Source organism: Lagenorhynchus albirostris, chromosome 19 (assembly GCF_949774975.1).
Source record: "Lagenorhynchus albirostris chromosome 19, mLagAlb1.1, whole genome shotgun sequence".
Taxonomy (NCBI): domain Eukaryota; kingdom Metazoa; phylum Chordata; class Mammalia; order Artiodactyla; family Delphinidae; genus Lagenorhynchus; species Lagenorhynchus albirostris.
In genome coordinates, this window is record NC_083113.1 from 44,704,273 (window position 1) to 44,713,495 (window position 9,223).

Genomic DNA, 9,223 nt, shown 5'->3' on the forward strand with positions numbered 1-9,223 from the left:
TGTTATATTAATTGTTATTATTATGATTGTTTTGGCTTTGTTTTAAATGTCTACCTCTCCTAATTTCAGCAGCCATGACTAAATTAATTTTTTTATTAAAAAAAATTAGAATGTCTTCTAGTTACCATAGACAGAAGAAAAAGTTGCTAATTGAAATGTCCTCCTTATTCTGGAAATCAGGAAATTTTCTCTCCCAGAAGTAGCAAATTCTGTACTCTCTACCTGGAGCTAGGTCTTTATTCTGTATTATAAAACTCCTCCAATAAATCAGCATCATCTCTCTCGGTCGGAGATTTGATTCTTTCCTAACCTAAAACAATCCTGCAAAAATCTTATTAAGAACCACAGGTTAAAAAGAATATTGTCAAAACTTTCTCTCTCCTTTTCTCTTTACTTTATTATCCCCTCATTTTTTTTGTCATTTAACTCCAATTATGAGATGCTAAGTGCTTTTGGAAATTTCATTGTTAATATCTTCTTACAGTGCTATTAACGTAAATCAAGTTTAATAGTGTCCCAGCAAGTGTAAAAGCAATCAAAAATTCAGTACTCACGAATCATTCTGTAATTTCAGCATAAAATGTTAATAGAAATAATATCCAATACCATAAAATATCAGTAAATTCAACTTTAAATATATGTGATGAATTACTTCACCATCCTATAGCATTCATGGAATATTCTAGTATGAAGTACTTAATTGGCCAAGCCATACCTCAGTCATTCTCAGGCTGCCAGAAGTCCCCTCCTCTGCTTTCCCCCTACTAGCCAATCCTGGAAGATTGGACAGCTCAATGACAGGCATTTTTTCATCCCAGGCGCACTGAGTCATTTGGCCATAAGGAAAAATGACTCAGGATCAAGGTGGGAAGTACAGTCAACTTGAAGGAATTCAAATTAACGAGAACAAAGACACTGTATTCAGTTCTAAGAATATTGATCAGTAGCTGCAAGGCCTTAGCTACACATAATCAGCAAAGATGGTTAAGATAGAGGCCCTGTCCTTGGAGAGTTCACATCTCATGAGACAGGCCAAGGCTGAGACACGTACGACGTACAGTATTTCAGGCCCAGCAGTGAGAACAGCTGTCGTGTATGCCCTTAGGAAGGCTCTAATGGAACAGGAGTTGGTTGGTTAATTTTAAAATTTGTCTAAAGCAGGGAAACATAAATGTATATATGATCACATGTACTTTAAGCATCTTAAACTTAAAACAACATACATCTTTTTGCGTGAACCAGCGCCATATTGCTTGTCCACAGCTTCCGATCTTTGAAGTAAGGGGAGAATTTAAGGCACCCAAGAGGCGCTTAGAGTGCAGAATCCTTCAGTTAACACTTCTCCTACCCACACGGCAATTTTCAGCAACTCAGCTGAATGTTTTCACAGAGTTAGTTTAGCTGTCATAGAAACAACTCTTTTTGCACGCATGTATCTCTGGTTTATACTTTATTTAATTCAGTTATGAATTTCATGAACAAGAACAACCTCCATAAAGAGGCTTGGGGACAAACACAACTAACTCTTAGGAAGGGTATAGCTCAGCTGGTGGGGCCAGGACTGCTCAGGTGCTCCAGGGTGTAGATTGTTACCTGGGACCACACTGAGTGCATGGGCCTCAGTCAGCAGGATTTCCAGAAGGCATGGAGAGTGACTGTCAGTTCAGCTAGGTAGTGAAGTTTCATAAACAGAAAGGTGAGCCCAGAGACAAAGAATGTAACTTTGGGTCAGAACAGAGAACCATGTTGGCCAATATTTAGTTTGTTCTAGGATTATGTGACGTTGGACAGTGTTAATGGGTCCATCTGCCGTCAGAGAGTCAAGTTAGTGTCTTTAATACCGCTAATTGAACAGCTCATTGTGGCTCTGACCTCTAGACATTTATTTAAATCTTCTTAAAACTGGCTTCATTTATAGTCTATAAGAGTTTCAGAGAAACAGGTCTCAAATGTTTACTCTTTATTATAGACAGTCGCACTTTCTGCATTTGTCCGGAAAGAGCTTTCCTTAAACCAGTATGTCCTCACGTGTGGGATGTGGAAAATCATGTTTGGAGGTATACTAACAATTTTTTTTAACATTTATGTACCTATAAAAATATAATAAGCACGTAATCTCATGATTTCATACATATTGTCTCTTAGGATGAGGCTAAATCTCTTTCAATAAAATTGTGAGTCCGTTGAGAGAAAAATATTTAGTCACAGTGGAGGTGTTGTAGGAATAGGACAGAATCATGAAGATGATAATCAAATGACTGAAGTTTAGGAAAGCCAGCTTAAGCTTTGAGGGATATCTCTAAGTTTGAGAATTCTACAATTCAGCCACTCTACTATTCATTTTTCAAGTAGAAGATTCTGGAAGTCATAGGTTGTTATGCTCATGTGAAGCAACTCACCGTCTTGATTTTGTGTTTTCTGTGCCTTGCTGTTTTTGTCTATTTGAGTGAAACAGTTGAGCTTCCACTCACAGGTTTACATCAAGCAAGACACCTGAGAGACCTCTTTTAAGCAAACAATTCTAGGGGGTTGGTGCAGCCTTTTCATCAGTCTGCCAACATGGAGTCCTTTTTCCTGTAAATAAGACTCTGTTTGCCACAGTTCTGCACAGGCTCTTTCTGCACAGGTCACACCTAGAGATATGGTGCAAGGTGCTTAGAAATAGCACTTTAAGAATACTGCTTTTTTGGGCTTCCCTGGTGGCGCAGTGGTTGAGAGTCCGCCTGCCGATGCAGGGGACACGGGTTCGTGCCCCGGTCCGGGAAGATCCCACATGTCGCGGAGCGGCTGGGCCCGTGAGCTATGGCCGCTGAGCCTGCACGTCCAGAGCCTGTGCTCCACAACGGGAGAGGCCACAACAGTGAGAGGCCCGCGTACCGCAAAAAAAAAAAAAAAAAAAAAAAAGAACATTGCTTTTTTGACTGGGCTCGTCTTGCTTAGGTGAGGTCAGCCGGCTCCTCATGACTCTGTCCTGGGAAAGTTCCATGTCAAGAAACTTGACAGAACCACAGAGAAGTGATCTAGAAGCTCAGTATGTGACTGATTTGAACAAGAAAATTTTCTGAGTATTTTATATACATATTGTGCTGCTAAATCCACTTTTTATTTTGCATTTTCTTATGTTGTAAGGGAAAGTAATACTTTAAATTTATTTATTTATTTTTGGCTGCGTTGGGTCTTCGTTGCTGCGCGCGGGCTTTCTCTAGTTGCAGTGAGCAGGGGCTACTCTTTGCTGGTGTGTGGGCTTCTCATTGCCGTGGCTTCTCTTGTTGTGGAGCACAGGCTATAGGCACGCAGGTTCAGTAGTTGTGGCTTGTGGGCTCTAGAGCGTGGGCTCAGTAGTTGTGGCTCATGGGCTTAGTTGCTCCATGGCATATGAGATATTCCTGGACCAGGGCTCGAACCCGTGTGCCCTGCATTGGCAGGCGGATTCTTAACCACTGCGCCACCAGGGAAGTCCCATGGGGAAGTAATACTTTAAAGCCGAGTATTTTCAACATGCCATTTTGTGTTACTGATCTTCGTATATGACATTCACATGAGGAGAGATTATTCACACCTGGTAAGTATCTTGTTCATCTTTGGAAAATAATTATAACCAGCAGTGATGACTGTAGGGTTTATAGTGTTATAGAAGTATAAGAAAAAGATGTGAGAGGCTTCTGGGAAACAATCAGAGATGTGGGAAAAAAGAGGTTCATCACTGAGTTATGTATAAGAGAAGAATTTAAAGCAACCTAAATATCCAACAATGGGGGTATATTAAATAAAATATAGCTTGTCCATATAATGGTACACTGTGCAGCCATGTTGTGAAGTGATATTTAAAGACAGGGAAAATATATATAATACATTAATAAGTGATTTTTTTAAATTAAAAATAGCATAGATAAGAGATCCCAATTTTATTTTAAAATCTATTAAAATGAAATTTTTAAAATAAAATGTATAGTCATATGTAAACAATCTATAAAAATAAAATACATACTTATATATAAAGGTGTATAAAATGTATACACCAAAATTGTAACCGTGAACAAAGGTATTACAGTGGTTGTTTTTATTTTCTTTGTGTTTCTTTGTTGTCCAAATTTTCTACAATGGTCACATATCTTTTATAGGCAGAAAAAAATAACACATGATATACAATGTGTATATATATATTTATTACAAGGCAAGAAATAGACAGCAACCTGACGTACAGAGTTACTTTTATTTATGAGCCATTTGGCTTTAATGCCACCAATTTTGTAATCCTAGAAGCATGTTTATCTAGTAAACCCTGTTTTCCATTATGATCATAGCCATGGTTTGGGATGTTGTGATTAGTCAAATCTTCTTAGAACTATCCCACATGGAGTACCAGTTTTCAGAGAATTCGAATATAAATACATGAAACTAGGCGATATAAAAAATAAGTTAATCATCCCGAGTTGATTCAAAAGGAATCTCATAATCCCTTAGTGCTCCAATATTCTTTTCATTTTGAACATCAATGACCTCTGAGGGGAGGAAGCACAGAGGTGAGAGTTAATAGCTGTGTCCGATTCAATGCCCAGCTCAACTTTTCCCTGAAGACTTTCTGGACTGTGCATCCCACTGATGGCTTCCTCTCTGACTTCTGGGGCTTTTAGAGGATGTACCTCAGCCTTGGGCTTTCTGTCAGCTCCTTCCCTTCCTCTGGTCTCCCAGACGTTCATCCTAGACTTCCTAAGACCTTCCTCCTGACCAAAGAAGAAAGCACAGCCTCAAGTTCAGTCTTCAGGGAGGTCAGAATTAAATCAAGTTTAGGACCTCAGATATAGGGGCTCAATTACAACAATAGGGTTCTGCCATGCTTCCCGAGACTGCTCATCCCTAATGAATTCCAAGGTGAAGTGGCTCTAGGCATCAACCCTTGGATTACTGTCTTTCCCTGTTCAGGCTGCTATAAGAGAAATACCATACACTAAGTGGCTTATAAACGACAGGAGTTTATTTTTCTCAATTCTGGAGGCTGGAAAGTCTCAGATCAAGGTGCCAGTAGATTTGGGGTCTGGTCAGGGCCAACTTTCTTATTCATAGCTGGCCCTCTTCTCACTGTGTTCTCACATGGTGGAAAGGAGAAGTGAGGTCTCCAGGATCTCTTTCATGAAGGCTCTAATCCCATTCATAAGGACTCTACTCTTATGACCTGATACCTCCCAAAGGCCCCATCTCCTAATATCATCACTGGGGTTAGGTTTCAACATGTGAGTTTGTGGAGAACACAAGCATTCAGTCTACAGAAATTGCCTTGTTCTTAGTAACTGGTCTTTCCCAGGGCTACAGCCTTGCCCTATTTAGGATATGCCCAGCAATTCCCTAGAATTGTTTGTTCCCTGCATACATCTCCCTCACACACACACACACACACACACACACACACATCCATCCCCAGTGCTCTACCAAAAAGGGTTCAGGGACTCTGCTACCTACAGAGCACACTTAGGAAGGTTAGAAAAGGGAGACCTTTCTTGGAAGACAAACAAGAACGCAAGTCCTCTGGCTGAACGCAGCCCCACAGACCCTTAGTTTGGCAGGCGGAGCACAGCGCACATCCTTTACAGTGCACAGGGATTCCACAGTCAATGAATTTTAGAGAATACTGCATACTGCGTCTGGCCTCTTGGGGTTTCAGAATGCACATGCGTGTATTAAAACTCTCTGCCAAGACCTGTACACCGAGATCTATTTGACTTCCTTTAACCTAACCTCTGACCATATTTCTCAGACTTACTTGTCAGTGAAACCCATTCCTTTTTTTTTTTTTTTTTTATGGTTTACAGTTCACATAGCTTTCCCCCAAATATATTTTGCAGAGGAACTCTTACCCGGTTTCCTGAGACCCTACTGACCAGGAAAGGCAGCCTTCAAGCTCTCATCCACCTGAACTCTGGATAGGGCCAGTCCAGGAGAAGCCAGCACAGCCCTCTCTACTCTCTGTCTTATGGGCCATTCCCTTTAGTTCAGGATCTCTTACCACCAACCATCTGTCCAAACAATGATAGGAAATTACAATATCCTTCAGACAAATGGTCTCACGGTCCAACAGGGCACATCTTGGGTACCTGTTCTGCCCTAGCCAGCAGATTTCACCTGATATCTTCCTGGTTGACACATCCATAGACCACCTGTACTAATTATTTTGCAGAATTCTTTCAAGGACATGAACTCATCAAGCACTCTTGACTGGGTCCCTCTAGTGCCAGTACATGTTGACGGGTGACTGAGAGTAAAATGTTAACAAGCTGACTTGTTAAAAACAACTGCAACAACAGTAGATCCGTATGTTGTTTCTCTGAACTTCTGTTACCACGAAGAGAAGCAAAAATCAGATCTAAGAAGCCAAATGTCCATCACCAGATGAACGCATAAACAGAATGTGGTACATCTGTACGATGGAATATTATTCAACCAGAAAAGATAGTGAAGTGCTGATACATGCTACAGCAGGGGCCCCCAACCCCCGGGCCATGGACCTGTTAGGAACCGGGCCCCACGGCAGGCAAGCGAGCAAAGCTTCATCTGCCGCTCCCCGTCTCTCCCCATCGCTCACATTACTGCCTCATCCATCCCCCTCCCGCCACCCCGTCCATGGAAAAATTGCCTTCCACGAAACTGGTCCCTAGTGCCAAAAAGGTTGGGGACCACTGTAGCTACAGTATGAATGAAACTTGATGACGTTATGCTAAGTAGAAGAAGCCAGACATGAAGGGCCACGTATTGGGTGATTCCATTTATATGAAATATCCGGAATAGGCAAATCCACAGATAGATAGAAAACAGATTTTTGGTTGCCAGGAGCTGGAGTGAGGCGGGAATGGGGAGTGACTGCAAATAGGTACAGGGTTTCTGTTTGTGATGGTGAAAAAGTGCTGGACTTAGTAGTGATGGTTGCACAACATTGTGAATAACTTAATGCCACTGACTGTACACTGTAGAAGGTTAAAATGATAAAGTTTATGTTATGTGTTTTTAGCACAATTTTTTAAAAAATCAAACTAATTCTAAGAAGGTTCTGGGTGTTGTAGAGATGCTTAAAAGTATTAGTTGGGAAATGCCCTGGATCCAGCCCAGGATTATTCTCCGTGATCCTTGTCCAAAAAGTTTCCTTGGACAGGTTAATCACTGCCTCTCCGTTGTGAGGTTTTAAGATTGGAATTCCTTTTAATCGAGTGGGCCAAGGCATACTGAGCAGTTTCCTTTTTCTTATTTAGTCATGGTTATGACACATTACAGAATTTTCTAGTGAGCTGTCTCTGGCCTCCTAACGTATATAAATCTCAGTAAGGCCACACCTTTTATTATGCTCCGTTCTGGGTACCCCATTTTGCAGGATGAGTGATTCCAAAACTATACTAAATATAGGATAATTGAAAAGACATGAGAATTGGTGGAAAGGATGGAGTGACATAAAAGCTTTCACTCCCAGAATAAAACTGGAGGCAACAGTCACTTCTGTACTCTAGAAATGACTCATGGACAATATAAATCACCAATCAGTTTTTTTTTTTTAAGTTCTGGCATCTATAGGTTAAAAGAAATTGGATTTTTTTTTTTTTAGGTTAACTACAAAGCCACCAGCAGGGGGAAGTATATAAAGCGATGTCAGGATGCTTTGGGGCCCCAAAATGTCCTGGGCTCCTCTGTAAACAGGGAGGCTTCTTTTGTGCCTTCAGTAGGAAAAATAGTCCTATTGTGAGGCTGTGAGAGAAACACCCTTTAATCCTTGCAAAGCCCAATAATATTATGTATATTGACTAAAACCCTGTAGAGTGGGCCTGACGGGGTTTTTTCATTACCACGGTACATTGTAACCTAGCTACCTCTGAAAAGTAACCAACGCCAAGAGGCACTTGACATTTGCAAAGTATTATGGGTGTCCTCTCTATGTCCTCTCAAGTTCCCAAATTTACAATGGTCTTAATTTAAAAGTTAAGCTGGGGGATCAATTGCTTAGTGTAGGGCCAGGCTGCCCTTTTTAAAACAAAACAAAAAATATCAAACCCCTGTGGGCCAGTGTGACCTGACTTCCTCATGTGGCTCAGGTTTTGGTGGGTCGCATGTTGTCTTGTGTTTAATTCTGAAGGAAGGTGTCTGAACCCCAACTGGACGGTCGTGTTCCACTCCTCCAGGTGTTGCTGAGTTGTATGAAGGAAGCAGCAGCTGGTAATGAGTCGGGGAAAATGAAAAAGGAACATAAGTAGCTTCTTTAGCAAATCCCCTGGAAATGACATGGATCCTTGAGGATCGATAACATCGATCTATCCCAGGGCTACAGCCCTGCTCCATCTGACTCATCTGCAACAGTCAGCCCGGGGAAAACAGCAACATTATTACAGTCAAAACTGCAACCAAATCAACTGGGAAAATCAAACTGCAGCCCGGTTTCAGCTCCCTCTATTTGGGCAATGGCCATGGGTCAACATTAGAGCAAGGATCAGGCTGGAATCCCAAGGGGAGAACTTAAGTAGGCCATGGCCTTGCTTTCAGAACATATCTTTATGACCTTCAATGATATTTGCACCACTATCTACCTCCTACTGAAACTCAGATCATTGTGTAAACCTAGACTCCTGACCTAGGAAACTGTGGAGTCGAAGTTACTTTTTAGAAAATGTTCAGATGACATTTGAGTCTGTTGTAAGCAAATGGTCTGTCAATGTTTTCTGTCAAAGGCAGGCGGGCTGTAATCATTACTAAGTAAAAGTAAAATTTCAATTTGTTTGCCATAAGCTAGTGCTGAGACTACAAAGATGAACAGACTGACTCTTGACTCTGAAGTTTCACAGTCTTTCCAGGGACATAGATGTAATACTAGTGATATCCAGTGTGGCGACTATGGTTGTAGCAGATCATGGGACGGCTCTGGAAACCCAAAGGAGGGGAACCAATTCAGTTTGGGAAGGCTTTGCAGAAAGACTGACCCTCAGGCCAAAGCTGGATTGGGAGAGGCTCTGAGTGCCATGGCAAAGAGTTTGAACTTACCCTATACATGGCAAGGAGCCATGAAGCAAGAAGCTAACATAATAACATGGCAGTTTTAGAAAGATAACTCAGGTGGCAGTGTATCAGTCAGCTATTTCCACTATACTGCTGTGTTACAAACCTTTCCCAAAACATAGTGTCTGAAAACAGCAAACATCTATGTTTCCCTTGTATGTCTATAGGTCAGCTTTGTCTCCACTCTGCTTGTCTGGGA